The 27,324-nt window shown below is 42.5% G+C and overlaps 1 protein-coding gene across 2 annotated transcripts in view; it reads left to right on the top strand.

Annotated features, from left to right (window-relative positions):
• Positions 1 to 6,411: 6,411 nt before the first annotated feature.
• The window catches only part of PHACTR4 (phosphatase and actin regulator 4), an 83,404-nt gene continuing 62,491 nt past the window's right edge, over positions 6,412 to 27,324 (top strand). Inside the window, exon 1 of one of the 2 annotated variants that reach the window (XM_028738712.2) lies at positions 6,412 to 6,511. The gene's annotated coding sequence lies outside the window, so the exon portion shown is untranslated. Of the gene's footprint in view, positions 6,605 to 27,324 lie in introns of both variants that reach the window. The other variant, XM_028738711.2, reaches the window with a different exon arrangement.

Raw genomic sequence — 27,324 nt, 5'->3', positions numbered from 1 at the left:
CTATATTATAGGAACTTTAGGTTTGTGCAATTAAAGTGGATTAATGTGATCTGTCACCACAAATCCACTTTAAAAGGACAACAATAGACTTTTTTGTGGTTTGGAAAGTAGCAGGGAACTGTACCGAATGAAGTGTGGGATGAATGAATGGTGAATGGGAAGATGTACACACTCTCCACAAGCAAATCAGGTTATATAATTACTCTATAAGCAATTCAGAACAAATGCTCAATAAAGACTAGACACAGTCTAACCGCCGTGTAAGATTTGTGCAAGCAAATCCAGATTAATGCTGAGTAAACGGGCAATCTTTGGAGCCCTTAGATCTTTTTTCTTCTCCACCTCCGCTCCTTTGCTCAGCATCCAAGCTGATGAAGACTTCTGGTGTACAGTACTCTGAAGTTTGCTCCCTATTTTGTGACAGTTTAGTTCTACGATAGGTTTTGGAATCTTTAAAAAGTGATGGCCTCATCACTTCCTAACAGGGCTGTCAGTCTTCCTGCCCGACTCCTTCCCATTTAACATCTTACAGGACAGGCAGATATTCAACAGATATTTCACATTGTGGAAATGTAGAGAACAATGTCTGTTGAATATCTGCTTGTGACACAGCTCTTACAGGCACAGTAACCTTTTCACAAGTAGAAGAAAATGGCAACATATCCTGCCCTCCCAAACTGCATTAAAAATAGATGGAGCCTCAGCTGGTCAGAGATTAGGAGGCTGCTCCTCTCAAATGCAATTCTGATTATATATATTTCAAAACAGAGGGCTTTGCATTGTTACAGTTTTTATCATGGTAGCTCAAAATTGCTAGAACAGATAGATAATAAACTGAAAGAGTATTTGTCATCTATATTCCAGAGTCAGCCAGTTTCACTGCCAACTCGATTCAGAATAATGCCTCTGTGTTTGTTACACTTTATTAAAAGGTCATTAGGGATATAAATATATAGCAGTTCTCTACCACTGAAAGATTTGCTGATCTGCCAGAATTTCCTTTGTTCCTCTTTTCCCAGTTGTGTTTATTTTTACTTGTATTTTGCAGAAGCTCTGGAACCTGGAGGAAGTCAATGTGCCAAAGGAGGAATTTGTAGGCTTCCCACCTTTGGGTGCCAGTCACAACAGCAGGAGCAAAACTGCAATTCAGTGTGCATTTTAAGGATTTCAGGGTGGTTCTCTCACTATAATTATGGTATTGGATCCAGAAATCCCATAAACATAAAGCTCTCATGCCGGAGAAGGGTGGGGGCAGAGAGAAAGGAAGGCAAATTTTGTCAATTCCCCCCCCCCCACACACACCCTGACCCCAAACTGCTCCAGAGGATTGAGGCACCCTGCAGATCACTGTGGTGGGGAGGCATCAGAAGCTTCAGGGGAAAGAGGAAACAGCAAAAATGCAGCTCTCATTCCACTCTGGATCTTCTGCCAAATTGACAAAGGGAAGGAATTCTGTTTCAAATTTCTGGAACCAGAAATTTGTTTCTCCTTGTTTCTTGTTCCACACTCAGGTTTGTGAGCTGAAAAACTTAAATTTTTTATCTTGCCTTTCCTACAAGCTTAGCGAGGCATAGATGGTTTCCCCCACGCCACCACATTTTATTCACACAACCCTGTGAGGTAGGACAGACTGAGAGACAAGTGAGTTTAATGGGTGAGTGGAACCTGGGTATTCATTATTTTATTGGGGAAAGGCCGTAGCTCAGTGCTAGAGAATAAACCTTGCATGCAGAAGGTCCCAGGTTGAATTCCTGGCATCTCCAAGTAGGGCTGGGAGAGACCCCCACCACCTGAAACCCTGGAGAGCTGCTGCCAGTCAGTGTAGACAATACTGAGCTAGAAGGACCAATGACCTGACTTGTTCATATACCGGTACCACCCTTCATCAGAATAGAGTGATGAAGCAAAAGGTTTTAGTTTTGTACCAGGCTATTTGGGGATTGCTTTCTACACCTGGTTACCACAGCCAAAGAGGTCTCCATGTCACATGGATTCTGAAGAAGGCATTGGCAGGTAGGAAAACAAGGTATAGTCAGACTATGAGAGCAGCTAGTGTTGTCTACACTGATGGGCAGCAGCTTTCCAGGGTTCTGGGCAGGATCTCTCTCCCAGCCCTAGGACCTGATGAGAGGAGTAGGATGCTAAACCACTGAGGTATGGGGGTGGAATGGTATATCCTGGGAAAGGGAATGGTTGGTCTTTTTCATGGCTGGAACCTTGAACAGGAGCACTCCACACAGTTGACCTTTTGTTGCATTGTAGCAGGTCTTACCTGTCTCATTTAGTTTCCTTGTTCTTTCGCTTATGTACCCTGTGCACCACCCATTTCCTCCATGTGCTTCATTTATCTGTGGCCTGAGAAAACTCAAGTCAGCCCACAAAAAAATCCATGACCTCTAAGGCATCGTAACATGCTTTGCCTTTTTTCTGTTGTTGGCATTCAGAGGGATAAGCCCAGTGGTGGGCCAATGCCAGTGGAAGTCACCTTGAAGGGGAGACACCACAGGGAATTATCCTTCTGGTGTGTCCCCTTCTGAGGTATCACTGGGGGCTAAGTACAGCACCCACATAAAAGTGGCAGCTAGATGGTAAAAAGACTTTGAGTGAGAGTTGGGAAGCTGAAGATCTCTCAGGGTAAGAGACTGGGAAAGGAAAGGAAATTACTCAGATGAGAGCTGAGAGGGTTTGTCATTCTCTGTGGGAGCCAGAATTAAGAGTTGCCTTTGGACAGAAAGAAGGTTCTTTATTGGTTCACTGTTTTTATATTTTAGATACTCTCCTGCTGGTTTTCTCCTCTTTGTTTTTTATACTGTTGCTGCTACAATAATTTGTATTTTATGATAACCTGTATCCCATTATGCATTACATCTTTTTGTAATTGTATTTATATAACTGTCTTGATTTTCATATTGTATACATATTATGTTATGTATTGACATTTGTGTTCTTTTGACAAAAGGCGGTATATAAATGTAACTAATAATAATAATTTTCTGCACTGGCATTGTTGGCAAAAGTAATTGTGTGGTTTTGTATGTCTCTCTGCACAGCCTGCTCTTGTCCGCGTAAACAGAATTCTCTTCCGCATGATCAAGGTCAAATGGTTTGCCCGACTCCTAATTTTGCTAATGGCAGCAAGTTACTGATTGACTTTGTCCTGAAGCGAAAGTTCCTGAATCTTCTCTGCTCATGTAGTTCACCTTTGGTATCCCAATGGCTCGGTCTCACGTTTATGTATAGGAAAGATGACAGGATATTTATGACATGAGAGAAGATATTGTTGGTTGCTAGTATTTACGTACTTCTGTCACCCAGTTTTAAGAAATCTTATTTGACTGATGGATTGATTATGCTCACAAACTGATTAGATGGATCAATTTTTAAATCTAGATTCTGGCCCAGATTTGTAACTGAAACTGGCTTGACCACCATGATGGGTGCCTTACACCAGGAGATAAAAGGGGGAAATTCAACTCTGTTGGTTCTACTGGATCATTTGGTAGCATTTTATATCACTGAGGTTGGGGAATGAAGGCACCTCCTTCTAAGTGGCTCTGCTTCTACCTGGAGGGTGGATTCCATAAAGATCTTACTTCTGCATCATGACATTTTCATTATGGTGCCCCTCCAAGATCCATTTTGTCCTCCATATTGTTCAACATTAATATAAAGCTGTATGGAGCTGGGTATCATTAATCCAGCTCTATCTGTCTTTCCAGTCAGGTGATTGATAATGGGGCTGAACCAGTTCCCTTATGGTGAGGAAGTGCAGGGGTGCCAACTTGAATAATCCATCAGCACTCTTCTTATGCTCTTAGGGCTTGCTTAAGATCAAGTGCAGCCTAAATATATGCATGTTTACTCAAAAGTAAGTGTTAAATGGGACTTACTCCCTTGTACGTTTTACAGGATTGCTGTCCCTAGTGGGTTCATGGCAGAAGTAGAATTGCAAAAGGGAACTTCCAGATCGTTGTTTATTTGGGTCCCTCCAAAAGTTATTTTATGATACATTGGTTATCTGTGCATATGATGGTATCTGGGTGGTTATATTTGATTCCGCTTTCAATACTGTTTGTGCCTACTTGCAAAAGTGTTGGGGTGGACATAGGGCTGTATCTAATGTTCTTTGTTTTCTAGCTCAAGGGCTCTTGTGGTAGCAGATGGGCAAGTTTTAATGTTGCACAACAGAGGAATCTAATGCAACCGTTGCACTAGTGGAAATGTGTTGTGCAATAGACTGCTCACTCTATGGTACAATGAAGATGCCAGCAACTTGCTTCTGCAGTCTCTTGCACAGTTTTTTTGTAGAAGACATTTTGCCTGTGGAACAAATATACTGCTAAGTGACTTTAACTTAGCCCTACACTGGAGTTAACCCATTCATTCAATTTTGTTTCCAACTGGTGAGTGTCCTGAAAAATTCCTGCTGACATTCTGTAAGTTTTTGACCATTCCAAGGTGGTGGTGTTGTCCTGCTTTTGTAGCACTGTGGCACAAGAGTGCCCCTCCAGACAGCAATAATGAAGCGACATTGCAGAAGCATCACAGAACTACAAGTACAGTGGTACCTCGGTTTAAGTACTTAATTCGTTCCGGAGGTCTGTACTTAACCTGAAACTGTTCTTAACCTGAAGGACCACTTTAGCTAATGGGGCCTCCTGCTGCCGCCGGAGCACGATTTCTGTTCTCATCCTGAAGCAAAGTTCTTAACCTGAAGCACTATTTCTGGGTTAGCGGAGTCTGTAACCTGAAGCGTATGTAACCCGAAGCGTATGTAACCCGAGGTACCACTGTAAAGCAAAACAATGTGTGGACAGTCCAGCACAAATCCACTACTAAAACACTATTATTGCAAAATATGCCCTCCACCCCAACAGGTTGGAGGGGCCCATAAACCCAAAATCTTATGCATACTTTCCTCAGATTAAGCTCCATGGAGCTTGCTTTTGAGCAAACATTCATAGGTTTATGCAATCCTCTTTTTTCAGAGGGTACTCAAGGGTATGCAGTACCAGCACCCCCCTTTTTGGTTAAAATGTGTGGCAGTGACTGTAACAACTTCATGGTGAGTACTGGCACCTATTTTTCTAGAAAAAAAGCACTGGGTTTATGGAATTAGCAACTTTGATGCACAAACTCAATGAGCCAAGTATTATTAAGGCACTAGTCATAAGTACTGCTTAGCTATCCTAGCTAACTTCTTTTTTTTTTACAGAGAAAAAGAAATCATCACATGCTCTTCCTTAAAAGAGGTGTCAATTTAAGAAAGAAAGAAAGAAAGAAAGAAAGAAAGAAAGAAAGAAAGAAAGAAAGAAGAGGAATCCTGTGGGCATTCCTGGTACCTGAGTCATACTTTTGCCGGAAGGGATGCCTAAGCATTTGAAGGAGAAAGTTCATCTGCAGATTTCCACCCACTCCCTCTGTAAGGTGAGGCAACTGTGGGTGGAACTTGGATGACCTGCAGCTACGGTAGTTCTTGGAGTGTATATACTTAAGGCTGGACTGAAACCTGAGTTATAAACTCTGTCTGCAGTAGCTTCAAAGTCAGGGAGGTGTCATTTGTATGTTTTCATTTCTAAGTATGCAAATTTTTTTAATAACTAAGTTCCGGTTATTAGCAGCACAAGCTAAGTTATCCTTTGTGGTTAGTCAGATAATGATATTGTGGGAGGTATTTTAAAGATAAATGGGAAGGCAATTGTGTCAGTATTTCACCTCTATTAACATTTTTCCATGAAAAACAAACAGAACCCTTAGGATACCAGCTTAACTTTATTTTGTTAATCAACTAAAGCTGCAAATCCTATCTACTTGGGAGTAAACTCCCTGAATGAATGAAGCATATTTCTGAGCAGGCATGTACAGGATTGCACTGAAAACTGCAATACTAGCCTAACTGCAATACTACTGTTGTTATTATTAGGAATCATATCGGGCATCTGCAGCAAAAACTGCAAGGAGTCTCGCGCCGCATTGGCGTACAGTGGCATAAACTTTCGTGAACTAGTTTACTAGTTTACCCCACGAAATCTCATACCCTTGCCAAGTTTTTAAAGCGCCACAAAGCCCTCGGCTGTTATAACTCATCATCATCATCCCAACTGCAATATGTATTCTGCACTATATATATGTAGATTGAACTTATTGAACTATATATATATATATATAATTTGAATTTATTTCCCTCCCGAGAAGCCCGTCGGTCTAGTGACAAGGCAGCATCCCCGCCCCCCCACCAAGCCTCCTTTCCGCACGAAACCGGACGACGAAGCACCCGGCCTCCTGGCCCGTCCTCCTTCCTGACCTCACCTGTCCGGCGTCCTTGATCCCCCGCGGGCGGGGGCGGGGCCTCGCCGTAAACTACAAGTCCCGTCATGCCGCGCGCCTCACACACACACCCCTTCCCAGGAGCGGGGCTTCCGGCGGTGGCGACGGGGACCTTCAGCCCCTGAGGGACTCTCAGAAAGAAGAGGAGGCGGCGGCGGCGGCGGCGTTGGCGGCGCGAGGTGAGGTGAGTTGGAGTGAAGTGAGGGTAGGGGCCGGCCGCCCGGGCAGGAGTTCGCCAGGTGAGGAGGTGCTGCTGGTTCCCCTCATCTGACTCCAGGTGAGTGAGTGAGGAAAGTGAACAAGTTTAGCCGACAGTTAATTCTCACCCCCGCTCTCCGTGAGAAGCGAGGGGGTCTCTCTCGCAGCCACCCCGAATACTCTTTTGTTTTGTTTTCGCTACTTTAGTTTTCTGTGAGGGGTGGGTGGGGCATTTGCTTTCTTTTATCCCTACAGCCAACTCCCCACCACATCCCGCTTTTCTAATTTGCCAACCTCCCTTTCAGACGCTGCAAGGGTCTTTGCTTCCTGCTCCTTCTTAATCCTTCCGAGCTGCTGCTGCTTTTTTTTTTTTTTTAATGCATCAACATATCTGCTTTCCCCGTGTTGTTAATCGCTCATTTTCACTCGGTTGACATGATAAGTATTGTGGCTGGTTTTGTAAAGAGACTTCTGAAAGGCGGGATGTAACTCTTTTAAACAAATGAATGCATCTGCCCGTCCTAATTCACTGTCTTTTTCCTGAATTCTCTCAGCTCCCTCAGACCTCATAGTATCTTGCACCCATCATTAAAAAAAATATGGGGAGTTTCTCATTATTTCTCTCTTTCTCGCTCTCTGCCTCTGGTATTAACCCACCTCTTCTAATATTAGGTGGTAGTTGATCTGTCAGTGCCATCCTGTCACTAGGTGACCTCCCTTTTGTGCCCCTCTGCCCCCCAAATGCATTCTGAGTGACTTGCATGACCCCCTCACTCATCGCTCGTCTTCCCTGCCCCCTCCCTGACTTTGACTGTTGTGTTTTATCAAGTATATGGGCTCTTTCTCCCCACTCATGCCAAAAGGGAACTCTCCTCTTGAGTTTATAGTGTGTTACAAAAAACTAAATCAAGAGTGATGTCCTGGATTTACTTTTGGAAGTGTGTGTGTGTGTGTGTGTGTGTGTGTGTATGTGTGTGTGTGTCTCAATATGTATCTGCCAGTACAAGATGAAAATATGTTGCTGTATATGTTGAATGACACAAAAGACTGACTTGAATGCCTCAAAAGACCAATTTGAAGGGTGGCTGGTTGATTTGTGGTTGTTTTGTAGTTCAGAAAGTGAGATTTGTCTTTGTATTCTCTTTTTACCCTCATGAACTGATCTGAGCATGTTTGTTAACTTGTAAACAAATTATGAGATTTATTGGGAAGAATAGAAGTGGCTTGCTTGAACTTAAGCGGAGGAATCTGTGTGAGACAGACAGTAAACTTTTGGGATGCTGGTATCTTCCTCTGTTTTACACTAAGAAAAGGAAGCCACCCTAATCGTTTAATGTTTCTAGCTGCATTAAGCCTCAGGAGAGGCAGCATACCGTATTTATTTTTAAAAATTAAATATTTACATTTGCAAAAGTGGGCGTATTCAAACTACATCTTAATCTGCCCCCCCCCCGGTAAAAAGTGAATGTTTTAGTCAATTCTTCCCTCATCCAGAGTGTCCCAACCTTTAGATGTACGTACTGTGCTGCCCACCATCCCATTTGGACCTAATTAAATGGATGCTGGCCCATGATATGGAAATTGCTATCCTTTACATTGCAGTGGAGGATCTGTGCTTCTAGGCATCTGTATCTAAGATTAGATTCTTAACATATTTTTACCTACTTAGGGAAGTGTCCTTGTTCTCAGAATACTGAATTGGGAGATGACTATTCTACATTTTTCAAAAATGGGGTCACTTATTTAGGCACTTCAATGTTGGTTTCCTGGGGTATCTTTTGTCTTTTTCATGTGGTGTGTCTTTAATCAAGTCTTTTTATTCACATGTCTCATGTAAACATATTGTTGCTGTGGACTAAACATGCTATCTTTTTACTGTTTTCTTCCAATGGGATTATTAAAGCTTTTTGAGTACCTTCGATTGTGTTGTGCCAACCTCAGGTTGGGATTGACTGGGGTATGTCATACTTGTGCAGTGTGCAAAAGTTTGGGTTGTCGGTAAGAATGAAATAATTGTTTCAGGTCCCTTTTTCTGTATCTCAGTTATCACGTTCAAGAATGTACTTCCCTAACCCCAAATATGGGAAGTAAGACAGAGGTGTGCAAATGCTTAATGTGTTAACTCTTACAGCCTCATGGAGCAGGAAGTAATGCTTTTCCACAAAATGGAGGGAATGCATGTTAAATAGGTCAAATCAACACACAGCCAGCTACTGTTTTCTGAAAATGAAGACTGGAAAATAATGGTTGTGATTCTTCAGTTGTAAATTGAGGTTTTTTAGTTTTAGCTAGTCATAGATAGTAAGAAGATAGAGCTTCCATTAGAAGATCTGAGTGGGAATATAAATTGCTGCTGAGGAGCTGATCTAGACTGTGATTGCATTTTTGTTTCTGTGCTTTCGGATTAGAAGTATGTGATTATGCAGACTTTCTACTTCATTCAACCACCAGTTAAATTAATCTCTAGTTTAATTTGATAATCTTGGGAAGCAAATCACTTCTACCGAGCAAAATAGGTCTGTATCTTGGTCATGTGCGGCTGTTCTTGATGGTAGTCACTGAGATTGGTGATGTTGAGGTATTAATAAAATGGTATTAGGTGACAATTGCTGTTAACTTGATATATAAATTCTAGAGGGATATGTGTTGTGTCTGTAGCCTCAAAAGCAATATGTTTTTAAAAGGAGATTTATTGTGGCATAAACTTGAGAAAATCCAACCTTAATAAAGGAAACATGAGGAGTTAACTAAAGCTAGTTTGTTATTGACAGTGAAATGCACGCCAAACAGAAGGGATATACTTTGCAAGGAGCTCAAAATTTATGAACTAGGAAGTGCAAAAGTAAGGGCTTTAATCAGTAAGTCACAGAGTTTCCCTTTTAAGTCTGCAGGAAGTAATGAATACTTAGAAAAGAAGTTAATGTCATGGTTAGAGCATTGGGCTAGGCTGGGTAGCATGGGTTCAAATCTCCCTATCCCAGCTGTGCATCTCAATCATAAGACCTTAGGCTAGTCACACTCTTTCAGCCTAACTTACCTCATAGGGTGGTTGTGAGAATGAAATTGGGATGGAGGAAAGAAAAGCGAATATGTGTCACCCTGAGCTCCATGAAAGAAAGATGAGATAGAGATAAAGGTAAAGGTAAAGGTACCCCTGCCCGTACGGGCCAGTCTTGACAGACTCTAGGGTTGTGCGCTCATCTCACTCTAGAGGCCGGGAGCCAGCGCTGTCCGCAGACACTTCCGGGTCACGTGGCCAGCGTGACGAAGCTGCTCCGGCGAACCGGCACCAGAGCAGCACACAGAAACGCCGTTTACCTTCCCGCCAGTAAGCGGTCCCTATTTATCTACTTGCACCCGGGGGTGCTTTCGAACTGCTAGGTTGGCAGGCGCTGGGACCGAGCAACGGGAGCGCACCCCGCCGCGGGGATTCGAACCGCCGACCATGCGATCGGCAAGTCCTAGGCGCTGAGGTTTTACTCACAGCGCCACCCGCGTCCCTGAGATAGAGATATATACATGCAAAAGAGATGTCCCAACTAAAGTCCCAACTTCAGGGGGAGATATCTCAGCACATGCTTAATTTTCAGGGGAAGAGGCACTCCTGGTACCTTGGGACTTCAAAGTGTTCAACTGTGACTGGGTTGTGTCATCCAAGTTTTATAGCTCCATTATTGAATATGTCTCTCAGATCAATACTCCCTTTGTTAAGTGTATATCACTCTTTTGTTGCATTTATTTTAAAGCACACGAGAGGTGTAGAATGTTCTGAGACAATCAAAGCTTGCCTTTGAGTAAAGAACTTGCTTTTCCTAACGTTTATTTTTAGCTGTTAATTAGCAGTGCTCACCGAGTCGTTTGAGATAAGGGTTGTTTTTGGGTGTTGCTGTATGTCAGTAGCGGTGCTGCTGTTATGAATGACTTAAGTGGTGAGCCTCATTTATTTATTTAATTTCAAGTGTTTGGCTTCCTCTATTCCCAAAGACTTATTGCGGTATTTTAAAAAAGCCACTGAAAGAACTTCCCTTCATTTTTGACCAGATGTTTGCTCAGATAATAACTCTGAACACTGCATTTGGAAAGCCAAAGGCTTTAACTTTTATAAAGTGTCTGGAGAAAGTGGGGTGGGTCAAAAGCCAGAGAGCAGCTTGCAAAATGGCAGGCATTTGCATGTGGAAGGAATTGCTAGGAAGCCACCCTTGGCTACTGGTAGCAATCATTATGGGATGCAGGGAAGCAACTTACTGGTAATAGTTGTGTTTTGCTTCCTTCAACCTTTTCTCTGTTTTCCAGTTCTTGGTATCAAGATCATTGCCCACCACCCCACCCTGTAAAGTGCTTTCAAAACATCTTAGTATTTTTTTCTTTCTAGAAGGGTATCTGTAGGCACTGGCAGTCTTGCATTTGAGCACTAGCCTGGGAGCCATAATTGAAAATGGACTTGGGTGCAGGTAAGTGAGCTATGTGTAGGCATATGAGGGACTGAAAACTTTCTCCCTCCTCTGTGATCAGCATAGAAACTAATCAAGCTGCCAGAGGAAGAAAGCCCCTGCTTTGGTTTCCAGTACAGAGATGCAGCAGGTTTCTACAAGAGGGACAAGAGCTGCACATTACTCCTCTGCTAACACGCAGCAGACTAGTAAAAAGTTTTGGAGGCTAGTGACTTTTGTGGGCGTATTTACAAGGTTGCTAAAGGCTTTGGTACAATCAATAGGGATGCTTGTGGAACTGAGTTTCTGTGAATTCTAACAGAAACTTAACTGGCCTGAGCCACACCTCCTGCACACATGTGTTGATCTGATCATATATGATAACGATTGCAGTTAGAATGTTTATTATGATCTGATCCACACGTTTGTCCAGAAGGTGTGGATCAGGCCAGTTAAGTTTCTATTAGTAACCAATGCTACCTGAGAACTTCAGTGACAGTGTTGAATCCAAGAGCACCCACAAACTATGGACCAGCCCCTTCCAGGGGTCTGCAACCCGATCCAGGACAGACCACTTCCTCACCTCCTGGACTTAAGAATTTAGGGCACTTAACACCTCTTTCTTTTCAGAACTCTGCTTCAATTTATTGCCCCATCTCAGTCCTTCACCATCTCCAGGCACTGGTCTAGCACCTGGATCACTTTTTCTGATTCAGAATGAACAGAGAGGTATCAGTGGGCATCGTCTGCATATGGGTGTTGCCTCACTTCAAATCTCCTAATGACAGATCCCCAGCAGTTTCATATGGATATTAAATAGCACAGGGGACCCCCACAGGATATCACAGGAGAACTTCCATGGTGCTGAGCAGTAGCCTTCCATAACTACTTTCTGGAAACAACCCTAGAGGTAGGAGTGGGACCACTGAAGTACAGCCCCTCCAATCCGCACTTCCCCCAAGAAGGATACTGTGGTCGGCAATATCAGAAGCCACCAAGAGATGAAGGAGAAAAAGCAGAGCTGCACTCCTCTTATTTCGCTCTTAACAAATGTCACCCAGCAGGCAACCAAGATGGTTTCAGTGCTATGCTGGGCCTGAAGCCAGACTGGAATGGATCTATGTAATCAGTTTCTTCCAAGCATTAGGAATAGTGATGCAAAATCCATCTTTTAATTAAGTGTGGTGGGTGGGGTAGTCACTGAATAGTTAAGCTACATATGGGTAGTTAACTGCTTGTTTTTGATGCAGTTTCTGGGGTTGTTATTTTTTAATGAAAAGTGGCCCAGCACTCTAATTTAGTGAGGAAGCTCTGACAATTAAATTCCATTAAAGGTTTGTTTCTGAATAACAGCTTTTGATGCTATAAACCTTGTGTATGCTTCCAGCAGAGTAGCTATAAATTCCGTCTCTGGATCATATCTCATTTGCTTACTGCTTGGTAACTAGCCTTGCCCTAGTAAAACAATGTTTCACAGTTTAGGTTGTTTCCTGTAGTAACTGTAGAGCATTTATACACCCTTGAGATTTGTTACCATAGGGTAAATAGTTGAAGGTCACAATGTTTAATCAAAGTGATTATTGTAAAAAAATACTCTGATCTCAACTGTGTGTATGTATGTTGATCAGCTGATTTATAGTTTCCCGCCATTAAATGTAGATTAGAGCTGTTAAAGAGAAGACAACTTCCCCTGCCCCTCTCAAGGTCATAAAGAACACCCCCTCTCCTATTTTTTAGAAATTGATTTTTAGAAATCAAGTGTTGTGCTTTGTTGAAAACAAAAATCTGTGCTTTCCCCCTTATCCTATCACAGATTCAAAAATGAAAGAAAACTCGTGGCTATGGACTTTACTTTAGCCTGGCATGCCTATCTAACTGATCTCTGCCCAGAGACCTTGCTAAATCCTTATTGACATACTAATCTTTGTTTGAATTGTCTTCATTTCCTAATAACTGTCACCAAAGCTCTGTCATACAATGCTTTGGGGAGGGGGCGGGAGGAAACCATGCTTTCCCAAAATATTCTCCTGGTGGCATGAGCCAGACTGCATCTGTGAACATATGAAGTAGCCTTGTATAGGAGGCATTGTATGATACCAGTTGTCTAGCAAGGCAGAATGGGACACAATGGAGGAGAGGGTAGTATTAGGTACAACCCTGTCCACCAGAGCAATAACATTCGGCCCTTTTCCGGCCCTTATTATTCCTGTCTGTGACTTTCACTTTTCTAAAAGTGTGGCCATCCCCTGATCTCTTAAGGCAAAGAAAAAAGAGGGGTCAGAAGGGGAGAAAAATCATGTGCTAGAAATGAAATTTATTCCAGGGATGACTCTTTGCTTGAGGGTACGGTTTTAATATCAATTCTTGCCAAATGCACAGGACACTATAGTAACTTCATTGACTCTGCTGATTTTCAGTGATGCCCTTTATATCTTTTAATTCCTTCTTATGATGTCTGTATCGTGTTGCACCTCTCTTCCTTCTCTTCTTTCCCCAGAAAACTCTTAGAGGAGACACTTTTACTCAATCCACAACCCTTGCCCTCACTTGTAAACAACTGATACTGCAAAAAGAAAAGTGAATGCAGAGTAGCTTTCCCCAGGCTTGGTGCTGGCATGATGCATCTTTGGGTAGTTCCTGGAGCTGCAGTGCCAAAACCTGCCTTAACCTCCTACATTTGGTGGCTAGGAGCAGCATTATAATTTCCGGTAATGCCTCTGACATATCACTTTGGGTCACTGTGGTCAATTAAAATAGTGGCTCAAAGTTGCCTGATTCTCCTGGCTGTTCCATGCCAATGGATCCTTGACACGGTACAGTTGTTCCTAGCTTGCACTAGTGCAGTACTTGGTAAAGTAACAGGCCTTTACAGACTCCCATTGGTTTTAGGCAGATGGGAGGCAGTTGCACTGCTTCTGATATTTTATGTGGGAAAGGCAGGAAAGATCTGTTAAAGCACTTTTTGCAAATGATGTTATTCTGTTGTTTTTGTGCCAATGGTAGGTGGATTATGAAATGCAATTTGCAATTGCTTAATTAAGACTGGGCATGCTGTCTAGCCACCAAAGAATTGATGCTTTTGAATTATGGTGCTGGAGGAGACTCTTGAGAGTCCCATGGACTGCAAGAAGATCAAACCTATCCATTCTTAAGGAAATCAGCCCTGAGTGCTCCCTGGAAGGACAGATCCTGAAGCTGAGGCTCCAATACTCTGGCCACCTCATGAGAAGAGAAGACTCCCTGGAAAAGACCCTGATGTTGGGAAAGATGGAGGGCACAAGGAGAAGGGGACGGCAGAGGACGAGATGGTTGGACAGTGTTCTCGAAGCTACCAGCATGAGTTTGACAAAACTGCGGGAGGCAATGGAAGACAGAAGTGCCTGGCATGCTCTGGTCCATGGGGTCACAAAGAGTCGGAAACGACTAAACAACAACAACAACATGCTGTCTAGCCTAATAATAATAATAACAATAATAATAATAAGTTATTTCTATCCTGCCCATCTGGCTGGGTTTCCCCAGCCATTATTAGTTAATTGAGCATGTCTTCCTGGAAGTCAGGAAGCAATGCAGGGTATCCAGGGATGGAGGTCAGCTATGGAGAGCCTAGTGATTAGTTTCCAACCATAAACCATTATAGGCAAAGGGGTTTGTGTAGGCAAGATCAAATCAAATTACAAAGCTATATGCAAAAAAACTGGAATAGTGTCTGTCTCGTAGTAGAGCAGGGCCTATTTGGAGTTTTGCCAGCAAAACTGAAAGAAAGCTGTGGAGAGAAGGATAACCATGCCATTCACTAGTCAGTGGAAAGAATCCACTGAACTGGCTGCAGCCCCCCCCCCCCTGTCTTTTTGCTAAACTCAGCCCATTCTGGACTATGTCAGTCCTTGTGCTAGCTTTCAACCTTAATCACATCCTGGGTGAGGCTCATGCAGGTACGGCATAGCTGCAGATTGCAGGGCCTTGAGACTACATGTGATTCAAGTTCTGCCACATGTGAATCTTCTTAGAGGAAGCCATATGCGTTTATGAAAGGCAGTTCCCATCATAAATAGGGTACATTTGGACCCAGGAAAGAAAACACATTCAGAGGATGAGCCTGACACTTGCTTTAGGTACTATTCCAGCTGATTTTATAAATTATTTGAGTTTATTTGTTATTTTCTACCAAGATGTCTCAAAGCCTCTTACAACAATAAAATTCATGCAGTAGTAGCTTATATAAATATTTGAAATCAGTAACAACAGAGAGTGTCTTTCTTCAGGAATGAAAATACATTCAAAGAGTGAACTGTTCTTTTCCTTTTTTCCTCTCTGGCTTGGAAATTAACACCTGCAACTAGTAGGGACAAAGTGTAAAAGGTAAAGGTACCCCCCTGACTGTTAGGTCCAGTCGCGGACGACTCTGGGGTTGCGCGCTCATCTCGCTTTCCTGGCTGAGGGAGCCGGTGTTTGTCCACAGACAGTTTTTCCGGGTCATGTGGCCAGCATGACTAAGCCGCTTCTGGCGAACCAGAGCAGTGCACAGAAACACCATTTACCTTCCCGCCAGAGCGGTACCTATTTATCTACTTGCACTTTGTCATGCTTTCGAACTGCTAGGTGGGCAGAAGCTGGGACCGAACAACAGGAGCTCGCCCCGTTGAGGGGATTTGAACTGCCGATCTTCTGATCGGTAAGTCCTAGGCTCTGTGGTTTAGACCACAGTGCCACCCGTGTGTATTTTATAACAAATGCATTATGCTGTGGGTCCAAGCTGCGGCTCCTGATCCATATACCTGCCGTGTAAAACAGGATATTCCAGATGTCAGGAAAATTAACCCACAATGTGGCCCTTAAGATGGATGCATTCCATTTTGCTTTAGTTGTGTGCTGAAATCCCCTAGCTGACTAAAATTGTAATCAGAGCCAGGAGGAAGTCAGAAAGCATCTACTGCTCAAGCGTAGGAGTGTCAATGTGTGACCTGCTTTGCATTTTAGATGTGATGTCTGTATGTTTGTGGGTCTTCTTAACCGGATGATGATGGCTTTAAGTTAATCAGCTGGCTTTAGCTGAGCAACTTGTACCTGCCTGTGCATTTATGTTCTTTTTAAGTAGAGGGAGGCAGCTGTTCATTGTGGTGGTTGGAGATATAAAAATGGAAACAAAGCATGGAGAAGCATCTGCTACGGCCGTATTGACTACTTAATACAATAAAAATTCCAGTGTGTGTGAAATACTGTGTGCCTTTTGAGTTCCTTGCATCTCATTTTTATTGAGATGTAGACCAAATTATAGTGTTTAGATGCAATTTCCTCTCTGCCCCATCCTGCTCTCATCTATTATGAGCTGGCTATTGTGCCTGAGGCCAATTAATTGTAGAAGTGCATTTTAAATAAATGCCAAATGAAGCTGATGCCTTGTGAGATCAGCAGAGCATTGGATAAATCACATTAAGTTTCCTGTGGGGAATAACTAGTGCCCAGTATATCTAATGCTTGCCTTAGTCCGCATTGGAAATTTGTCATGGAAACAGGCTGCAGCTAAGCATCCCTGACCATTGGTCATGCTGCCTCGGGATGTTGCGTGTTGCAGTCCAGCAACATCTGAAAGGGACACAGGTTCCCCTACCTTGATCTGAATGATATAAATACCACGAAGCCTTTTTTGATAAATGTGGTTCTATTAGGATGCAGAAGGGCTAGGATTTGCCCTTTGTTTTAGCATCGTGCTTTGAAAAATTAAACTTAATTTGTCTTTTTAAAAAAACATTTTCACCCTTTCTTTGTAAAAATAAATAAACAAATAATACTAATTCCCTTAAGTAGGCAGGTAGGATGGCTTGAAAGCTTTGGAGATGCTTACATTTCCAGTTAGCACATAAGTTAGATTATCTCCTTTCTGTGAAGGATTTATTCTGATTTGGCAGCATTAGTGATGGAGAAATAAAAACCATTTTTGAAATCCACTTTGCTGCATTTGAGCCTCCAGGCTGCAAACCTGTGTTGAGATTTCCCTATCTGCCTGACTGGAAGCATTCTGTGTGATGACTGTGCTAAAGGTGGTTTCACTCTTAGGCACAAACTGGTTGTTTGGAGGAGGGAGGTGAGGTGACAACTGGACGGACAATGCATGTTGAATACACAGAAGCATTATGTGGGAAAGAAGCTTTCAAGGGTGGTCTATAACCATTTATTGGAGCCTTAACAAAACCTAAAAACAATTCTATTCCTTTAAATGCAGTGTGTGCATTGAAAATATGACAGCAGTAACACCAGAGGAACAGAAATGAGGAAGACAAAAGGAAACTCCTGGTTTTCAACTTCCATGCTATGTCTGTAGTATCAGTATATCCCTCCCTCCCTCTTTAAGGTTGAACGTAAAGCACTATACCTTTCAGGATTACTTCAATGTAAGATAACAACCAACAGTAGTTGACATGTGCCAGTTTATTGCAGGTGCAGAACTACATGTATATTCAAACTAATTTATCTTAATTGAATATATGCAAAGTAGCTGATAAGCTCAGGATATGTTTCCTGTGAGAAATCTGATCATCACCTTATTTTTGTTCAGGACCATATTGTACTATAGAAAGAACTCTGGTAATGTGATAAAATGAATTTCTAGTCCTTGATATGTTACATTTTATAATTCTTCCTTCCTTCCTACATGGAACTCAGCACCATACATAGGGTCCCCAAACATTCTTCCATCTAGGCATCAACCCCCTAAGCTTCAACAAGGTTGTTGCATCATATGCCTTTGAAAAATGCTTTGGCTCCGAATCATTCTCCTGTAATTGTGCACATGGCATCAGCCAACCCTTTTCAAGGGGATTATAATACCATTTGAGGGTGTTTCCTTAATTTAGGTTTGTAGCCTACCTTTATCCTCAGAGTGTAAATGTTAATCTAATCTAGCATCCTACGCCCTACACTGGAGATAGGAAACCCATCAATAGGGTATGAAGGCAGGAGCTTATCCCTCGATCTTGCTCTTCAGGGGCTGATATTTAGTGGCACAATTTGGACCTGCAACAAAATGTGAAGTTTTCCTGTCCAAGTTTTCAGAAACTCCGTTTTACCTGCCCTCCAAACAGTCAATCAGTACTGTTTGGCCATTGATCATGCTCCATCCTCTCACCCCTTAGCAGTTTTTCTAAATATTGTTTAAATACTTCTTAAAACATTGGGGCACCTCCAGGTTTTCTGATGGTACCTGACTTGTACCATTTTGGCTAAATATAAGCAATGGCACACCTAACCTAGACACTGGAAATAGAAGGGAATGATGTGGCCTCTGAGTATCAGATGCATTTGTTTATTTAATAGGGAAAGCGGGAAGAAACTGTTTGAGCAATATTGACGTTACTGCTTTTTCATGACAGAGCATTGGTGCCAACAGTGAGGGGAGTTTCCTTGGCACTGGCTGCTCTTTAGCTGCTGCCCAATCAGGTGCACCTCAGTTCCAGGTAGCTGACTCATTTCATGGTGCTACACAACCGTCTGTTGTTTCCATAGCAGCTGAAAATTTACCAAGAGGGTGGGGTCCATAGTTCACTGCAACCTGGTTTGAAGAGTGTACATATGGTTTTATACTTAATTCTGGTAAGGAATTTTCTGCTAAAAACATACTTGAACTCACCATCACTACTGCAACACGATGTGGATATTTTAACCATATTGGTGACTTTCATATGTTTTTGTTTCCTTTTTCCTGACTGCTAGCAATTCTTTCAAGCTAATGGCTCTGGGAGTTTCCCTAGGAAGTGCAGGTGTGTATAATGTTTCATAGCAAAGCAAGTTCTGCTTTTAAAGTACGAATAATCAGTAAAAGTCAGTAGAATGATGAAACACTTTCATTTGTTCTCAAAGAACTTTGCCAAGGAAGTATCAACTTGCTCAAATTTTTTTGGTCCATTTCACTTGTGTGAGAGGGTACAGGATGTAATTCTTTATTAGAGGCACCTGGATTCAAACAGCTATTTTGAGGTTGGTATACATTGCCTTTTAGGTTAAGAAAAACTTTACAAAGCTGTCCACCTAAAAACTAAAAAAAATAAAAAAAATTTATAAGATGTTTATTGAAAGTTTTAAACATTATAATCACCCAGCACATACAGACCCATCACCAAGATACAGTAAACAAAGAAAAACATAAAAAAGAAAAAGTTAACACATAATCCAAAAAATATAACCATACTTTCTTCACTTTTAAAAATAAAAATTTAAACCATCCTATATTACAATGGAGGGAATGCAAAGGCTGAATAAAGCCATTCTTCTCACTAAAATGTGTTAAAACCTGGACAGTGCCAAAAAGATAGTCTGCATCTGGTCAGCCTCCCTGGGGAATGTATTCCAAGCATAGGGTGTTATAACTGAGATGACCCTACCGCACCTTAGATGATGAGTTTTGGGGCTGGTTCCTGGAGCAGGAGGTATGAGATAAAATCAGTAGTTGGAACCAGCAGGTAAGCAGTGTGATTCAGCAGCAAAAAAACCCTAATTCAATTCTAGGCAGCATCAACATCATGCATAGTGTCCAGACCAAGGGAACTAATAGTACCACTCTTTTCTGCCTTGGTTAGACCCCACCTGGAATACTCTGTCTAATTCTGGGTACCACGGCTTAAGAAGGATAGCTAGCCTTATGAGGGAATTGGGAGTAGAGAAGACTGAGAGGTGATAGGATAACCATCTTCAGATATCTGAAGAGGTGTCACATGGATGATGGAGCAAGGTTGTTTTATGCTGCTCCACAGCATAGGACCTGACCAAATAGATTCAAATAACAAAAAAAGAGCTTATGACTAAATATTACGGAGAATTTTCTGATGGTAATAGCTATTCAACAGTGGAACAGACTACCTCAAGAGGTGCTGGACTCTCTTTTATTTGAGGTTTTTAAACATGTTAGATGGCCATCTTCCAGGGCCTCTTAGCTGTGATTGCTGTATTGCAGGGAGTTGGACTAGATAACCCTTGGGGACCCTTCCCCCTCTACAGTTCTATGAAATGAGGCAAGATTTAGCAGCATGCCAACTGAAGAACTGCCAAAGCATACACCAGAGCTCAGAGCACTTTGTTGCCTAAGCAACTGCAACAGAAAGCCCTCTTAAACTCTTTTCTGTCCCAAAGGAGCCAATGGCCAACTTGGGTGGGCAGAGTAAGTCCAGAGCCTGAGGGCACTTCACCCAAAAGTTGCTGCCTGCAGTTCAGTGGCTCATGACATAGAGCAGCTGCCCACCGATCCCAGCATCTTCTAACAGCAAAAGGAGGTTAACACCTGGGCCAATGTTTGTATAATGTGGTTTGCCCTTGAGGTATATGGTTCAGAGCCATTTAAGGTCATGACCAGCACCTTGAATTGGGCCAGAAATGGACCAGGAGCTAATGCAGTTAAAACTGTTGACAGATGTTCTAATATGGACCTTATCAGCCCACTGTAGAACCTTCCTTAGAAAGCTGCAGGAAGTACAGGAAAGGTGACGTCTACTAAGCTGTGCTCCTGTTGAATCCACCCACACCATTTTATTTTGTCATAGCTCTGCATGCAGAATTTGGGTGTGCACCTTTTTGGGGAACTTTTGTAGCCTGTTTAAAAATCAGTGGCATTTTAAAAAATGATCACTATTAGTATTGCTGGCCTTGGAGGTCAATGATCAGCTTTCCCCTCCCTTGTCATAAAATGTAACAGTTCTAATAGATTTTGCACAATGAACCTGGGCTGCGGACAGGAAGTTGTTTTCTGGACCATGTTCTGCCTTTCCAGACTGCATAGTCAATAACTAATTTCTTGCTGAGTATCTTATTATTTCCTGAAGTACTTCAAGTACATCAATAATTGGGATTGGAAGGCCAGCTTGAAAGCACAACTAGTGCCTTTGTGGCAGTGCTGGGAATCAAACTTGCACTGGCACAACTTCTAGGGACACAGGGTATGAATTGCATTCTTATGTGCAGAAAGGGGAAGTAAATACCATTTTAGTTTGCTTACACAGCAAATTTGCTACCAGTAGGATCTGCAGAAACTGGTGTAAACATGCACAACCTTTTTTCTTTCTTAATTTTAAACATTATAAATGTCCTCAGGGACGCTTACAAGAAGAATAAAAGCAAGTTAAAATGCATACTGTAAAATAGGTCAACAATAACGCATATGAAAGCTGCATAAAAAATGGCAAAGACAAAACTAACTGACGTAAGACCTGGAGCAGATTAAAAAGCCTGGGAAAGTAAAAAGTCCTTTGCCTGGTGCTGATATGCTGTCAAAGGTAGACAACAGACGTGCTTTTCTTGGGGAGGACATTCTGTAGTAGAGGTACCACCACTCATAAGTTCCTTTACCTAATAGCCACTCATTGCACCTTGCCCAGTGGAAACATCCAAAGAAGAGCCACAGAAGAAAAATTTAAGGTCCAGGTATGGAAATGTGGAGACTGAGGATCCTTCATGTACCTGGTCCCAAGTTATTAATAGTTTTAAAAGTCAAAACCAACATGTGAGGAAACCAGGACTTTGCCAAATGGGGTCTGGGCTCAGGATAACTAGAATTTTAAAATATTCCTTTTTTTATTTATTGGCAACTGGTTGATACCCTGTGTTAATTGATGCTAATGCCCTCATTCCTGTTATCATTGTCTCCTGGGGACATCTTGCCTGATACTTGCAGCTTCCAGACCTGGCACTCTCATCCACAAGCAGGTTTACAGCTGAGCCTAAATGGGTTCTTCCCTTTTACAAAGCCCTATGCAGAGGGGTTTCCCCATGATCAAACATCCGGCTGGGGCTCAGCTGTTAGGATGCAGACCACTGCTTGTGTTGCTTGCAGCCAAAGCTGACCTGTTGGATCTAGTTACCTGTTATTTTGTTTATTTGGAACTAGGAAAACTAACTGGGCTAAACTTTGACAACCTTTGCTTTAAATTTCTGTAACAGTTGTTCATAGACCACACCTTTTAAATGTGTGTGTTCATGTGCTCAGGATCATTTATTAGATGGTGTGTTTTTGGGAGGACTACTCTGTGCTTAGTTCAAAGTGTGCCTGTTGTGATTGGTCAATGTTTGTGTGGGAATTAAAGGAGGGATGGTTGCATGGTAGAATAATGCTAAAATAATTAACATGCTGTCCAAAAGTCTATTGTTTAAAGAGCTGAATTCCGCCATTGCTAATTACCATCATGGCTCATTCACACTGGTAGCTTGCTTCTTTGGTTTACTTGTTCAGAAAGGGTTTGACTGCAGTGCAGGCAGCTCCTTGGCAGTGCTGTGCATTATGACTTGACAGTGTAAATGAAAATACTGCACCTTTGCAAAAAGCCAAAACAAAAGAAAAACTGCTTGCCCAGTTGGTTAGACTTTGAACATTCATTTCTCGTGGGTCTCACTATTGCATCACCAGTCTTGTTAATACCTCAATGTTCTTGTCTGTTTTGCTAATGCCTCAAACACTAGGCCAGAAGACAACCTGAGAGAAGTTGTGTGCAGTGTTTAAAGGGAAATAGGAAGTAACTATTGATGCTGCATGCTCAACAAACTGTGTAGCGAAGTGCTATTGCTTTGTTGCGCTTGGATGTTATAGCTGTGAAATTTGAGTGTGGTTGCAGCCACCAGTGGTTATGTTATTGGATGAAAATGTCACAAGCCAAGGGACACAACACTCTAAAGTAGGCATAGGCAAACTCAGCCCTCCAGATGTTTTGGGACTACAACTCCCACCATCCCTGACCACTGGTCCTGTTAGCTAGGGATGATGGGAGTTGTAGTCCCAAAACATCTGGAGGGCCGAGTTTGCCTATTCCTTCTCTAAAGCATCTATTAAAGAGCTGTGTTGTGGTGTTATGGAATAAATGGAATCTGTTGCCTTTTCCATGCCAAAGATGCTCTGGGCTTCCTTCCACCTACATACATGCATGTTGCATGTCCTGGAAAAAAATGGAGATTCCTTTGGAATGTGTAGGATGTTCAGAAGCTCTGATTTTGATCACTGTAAGTGGCTATTTAGGACAGAATCATCTGGTGTCTTACCTGTACTTCTCCAGCTCCTGTTCTTAGCTGGAGTTTGGGGTGGTTGCCTAATTTTGCTGTTTACAGTGATTTTGACCTGACCTCATTTGGATGGATGGAGGGGGGAGTGGAATTGAGAGCAGAACTGAAGGGATTATCAGGCAGCTACAAGTAGAGTGCTTCTGCCACAGCTGCTACTCTGAATTAACCCAATGTGTTTGGGGAGGGTGACCTAGCCAGATTCAACGGCTTCTTTGCTTTTGTTTGCTCTTTTCAAAATGGTTGAGTGTGTTGAGGCATACAGGTGCCCAGCTGCAAAGGCAGGAGAAAGGACAGAAGAGGCAGTGGGTCCTGCTGTGGATCAGATAAGTGCAGGATAGAGCAGGTTGCAAAATGCTAGGAGTCGAGGGGGTTCTTTTTGAAGCTTGGTTCTTTTTATTCTATTAAAATGAAATATATTGTTGCCCTGCTAAGCTATAGCACCAATAAAGCTAAAATGTTAATCTGAAACATTTATGTTTGAAACTGAATTATCTCTCTTTCCTGATATGCAGAAGTGTACGTACATACATACGTGCATTAAACACTCCTCCCAATCTATGATTGGAATAAATTCTGAATCTTAGGTTTTACTATTGGAATCTTGACCCGTTTCTCAGATTTGGCCTTTTTGGATATTGAGGTTTGGAAAAACTACCGTATCTGACAGTAAGAGCTGTTTGACAGTGGAACAGTCTCCCTTGGGAGGTTGTGGACTCTCCTTCCATGGAGGTTTTTAAGCAGAGGTTGGATGGCCATCTGTCATGGATGCTTTAGCTGAGATTCCTGCATTGCAGGGGGTTGGGCCAGATGACCCTTGGGGTCCCTTCCAACTCTACATGTTTATGATTCTTTTATTCCCTCTAGCTTGATGACTCTTCTGAATTGGCTCACAGGTGAATTACACCCAAGTAAATTATTCCAGATACACGAGCATCATTCCTTTTTAAGTCATGATGGTTTAAGAACTAGCCAGCAACAAATTGAAGCATTTCTTGTTTGATAAATTTGATCCCATTTTGTAGCAAGAGGTTTGCTGGCATTCTTTGGGTATATTGATAACTATTGTAGTCACTTACGTTCAGTGTCCTTTGGAGAGAGTGTTAAGCATTATCTCACAAAAGCAGTTTCCATGTATGGAAATCAGAAATGGAAACTTTCTCAAGAAATTATTTCTCTTGACACTTTGCATATAAAACTGTTTATGTGAGTAACACAACATGTACTTAGATTCAGGTAGGTAGCCATGTTGGTCTGACGCAGTCGAAATAAATTAAAAAATTGTCCAGTAGCACCTTAGAGACCAACTAAGTTTGTTCTGGGTATAAGCTTTTGTGCGCATGATACACACTGAAGCTTATACCCAGAACAAACTTTGTTGGTCTCTAAGGTGCTACTGGACAATTTTTTATTTTTTTATTTATTACAACATGTACTTATTTATTTTGGCTATTTGTTCTCTGCCACTGCTAGGTAGCTTGTTGGGATTTTTAAACCTTTGCCTTTTGGTTTCTGAGCTCCACAATATTTTGGGTTCAGGTGAATCTGCAAAGTATTGATGTCTTTCACCAAACCACGAGGGCTGGTCTTCTGAAATGGCTATTGCATGTCTTGTGGCTTTAGGTTTATGGAAGTATCACTATAAATAAAACTGGCAGAGTTCCAAGTACCAAGCTGCTTTGATGTGAACATTAGATATTGGCACTTATAAATCAGGACCTGAAATCATGAGTGTAGAATCACACTGTTAGGTGGAATTGCAGTCAGTTGTGTGCATATTCACATCATTTCTTGTATTGAAAAATGGGGAATCTGGGATTCAAGGGTACAGTTTCGTCATTTAGGTAGAGGCATTAACTAGCTGACTAGCTCAAAAGGCTTAGCAAATGGTGCAAATGACCCATTTTGCAAGACATGTTGAGTCCCACTTGCTAGGAAGCCACTTATTGTTGGCCAGCTTGGTTCCTTGTTATACATTCACTTCACTGAGTTCATTGAAGAGTTCCTGGGAATCCTGGATTGATGAATACCGAACATCCATGTTGCCATCTAGGCAACCAAGAGGACACATTCCAGCCAGTCAAAAATATTTAAGGAGGGGCAGTGGGGGTTGTGACATAGGGAGAGGAAGTGTGGCTTGAGAACATTCTTATGGGCTGGATGGTGAGACTTGGAGGGCTGTATTTGGCCTGCTGTGGGTAAAACCTCAGTGCCTAGGACTTGCCGATCGCATGGTCGGCGGTTTGAATCCCCGCGGCGGGGTGGGCTCCCATCGTTCAGTCCCAGCGCCTGCCAACCTAGCAGTTCAAAAGCACCTCCAGGTGCAAGTAGATAAATAGGGACCGCTTACCAGCGGGAAGGTAAACGGCGTTCCGTGTGCTGCGCTGGCTCGCCAGATGCAGCTTGTCACGCTGGCCACGTGACCCGGAAGTGTCTGCGGACAGCGCTGGCTCCCGGCCTATAGAGTGAGATGAGCGCACAACCCTAGAGTCTGGCAAGACTGGCCCGTACGGGCAGGGGTACCTTTACCTTTACCTTTATTTGGCCCCCAGTGATGGGTCTCCATCCCTGCTAATTTACATTACAAAACAAAGATATTTCGTGTGAATGCTTAACCTTTGATGCTACCTAGCTGGCTCAACTGTTCACAACAAATGGCTTCATCTTGTTTAAGAGTTAACATGAATAGATGGAGCTGACTATGGGTAGTCATAGCCTTCACAATCATAGTTATCAGGGAATGCAGGGGGAACTTCTTTAGGGAGTAGCTGTGACATGAACTACATTTGGGAGTTGACTGGCATATCCATGAAAATCTGGGGGCCTTCTCAAATAAGACCTGATTCCAACCATACTGCTTAAACACATGAGTGTGTTAAAACTGTGTAATAGTAATATGGCTAATGTAATAGTAATATGCATATTGTCCAGAGGATTCATGCTTTCTTGAGTTGTCTAATAGCTGATAAACTGTTACTTACATGCTGCTTTCCTGTGGTATACACAGGTGTGCACAGCCTAGAGAAAAAGTGCCATGAGAACGTTGTGGTACATTTGTTTGGTTTTGATGATGTTGCAAATACTTTGTTACTTTAGCTGTAACTCTGACTACCTTTGAAATTTAGCACTAGTAGCGGCTCAGATGTTCCCTATTGTGAGGAAAGCCTCCCTTTTGGAAGTTGTAAGCTTTCATACTACAGTATTTTCTTTCATGGAGTTGGTGGTTTTTCCTTGTTTAATTTAGAAGCATGCGTATCGGCCTGTCTTGTGACTGTGTTAGGGGAGTTGGTAACCGCTTGTTTGTGTGCAAACTGACCTTTCTGCTGAAGCTTATTGTGAAGGAAACTAAAATCCAACGTGGTGTCCATATAAATTAGGTCTACTATCTATCAATTTTTTGAAGCATAAACTTGAAAGAATGTGGCTGATTCATGGCACATTTATTCTGAACAAGTGGCAACCTGTAGGGGATTTGGCAGTAGTTTTCTACAGAAGGTCACTTTCAGATCATCTTAATTTCTTAAAATTGGGTAGTCCTCAATACAGTGGTGCCTCGCAAGACGAAAAGAATCCGTTCCGCGATTCTCTTCGTCTAGCGTTTTTTTCGTCTTGCAAAGCAAGCCCATTGACAGCTTAGCGGATTAGCGCTACAGCGGTCTAGCGGCTTTTCGCGATCAGCTGTTAAGCGGGTTATCAGCGGAACAGCTGATAGGCGGCTTAGCGGCTTAGGAAAAGGGGGGGGGAGCGGAAAAAACCCGCGGCGACGCGCAATATTTTTTCGTCTTGCGAAGCAACCCCATAGGGAAATTCGTTTTGCGAAGCGCCTCCAAAACGGAAAACCCTTTCGTCTAGCGGGTTTTCCGTCTTGCGAGGCGTTCGTCTTGCGGGGCACCATGTGTGCATGCCAAATTCCTTCTCATCTGTGAAGCCAGTCACTCTCTGGCTAATCTACCCCACAAGGTTGTTGTGAGGATTAAATGTGGGAAACAAACTAGGCATGCTTTCCCGAACTCCTTTGTGGAAGGACTGGATATAAATAAGAGAGAATGCCCTACCTAGTATCACTTCCCAACATGAGAGCTATTTCTTAGGAGATGAAAACTTTTCAGTGTCTAATTGCATTACAGTTTGTGTGTTAATGCTGCTGGAGACCAAACCTTTGGTTTTCAGAGGATTGCTACTTCTTTGTCATCTCACCCACACACCTTGAGACTAGCAATAAACCTATAGCCCAGTGTGATTTCTACAAGCCTCATTTCCTTTGTTCTGCCTTTCCTTCAGGTCAAGGAAGAGCTAGATGGGTAGCCTCTCTTGTTTTGCCCAAAGGATACATTTCTAC

Source organism: Podarcis muralis, chromosome 7, assembly GCF_964188315.1.
Source record: "Podarcis muralis chromosome 7, rPodMur119.hap1.1, whole genome shotgun sequence".
NCBI classification, from domain to species: domain Eukaryota; kingdom Metazoa; phylum Chordata; class Lepidosauria; order Squamata; family Lacertidae; genus Podarcis; species Podarcis muralis.
The sequence above is the reverse complement of the archived record's forward strand: the minus strand, read 5'-3'. Positions and strand labels throughout refer to the sequence as shown.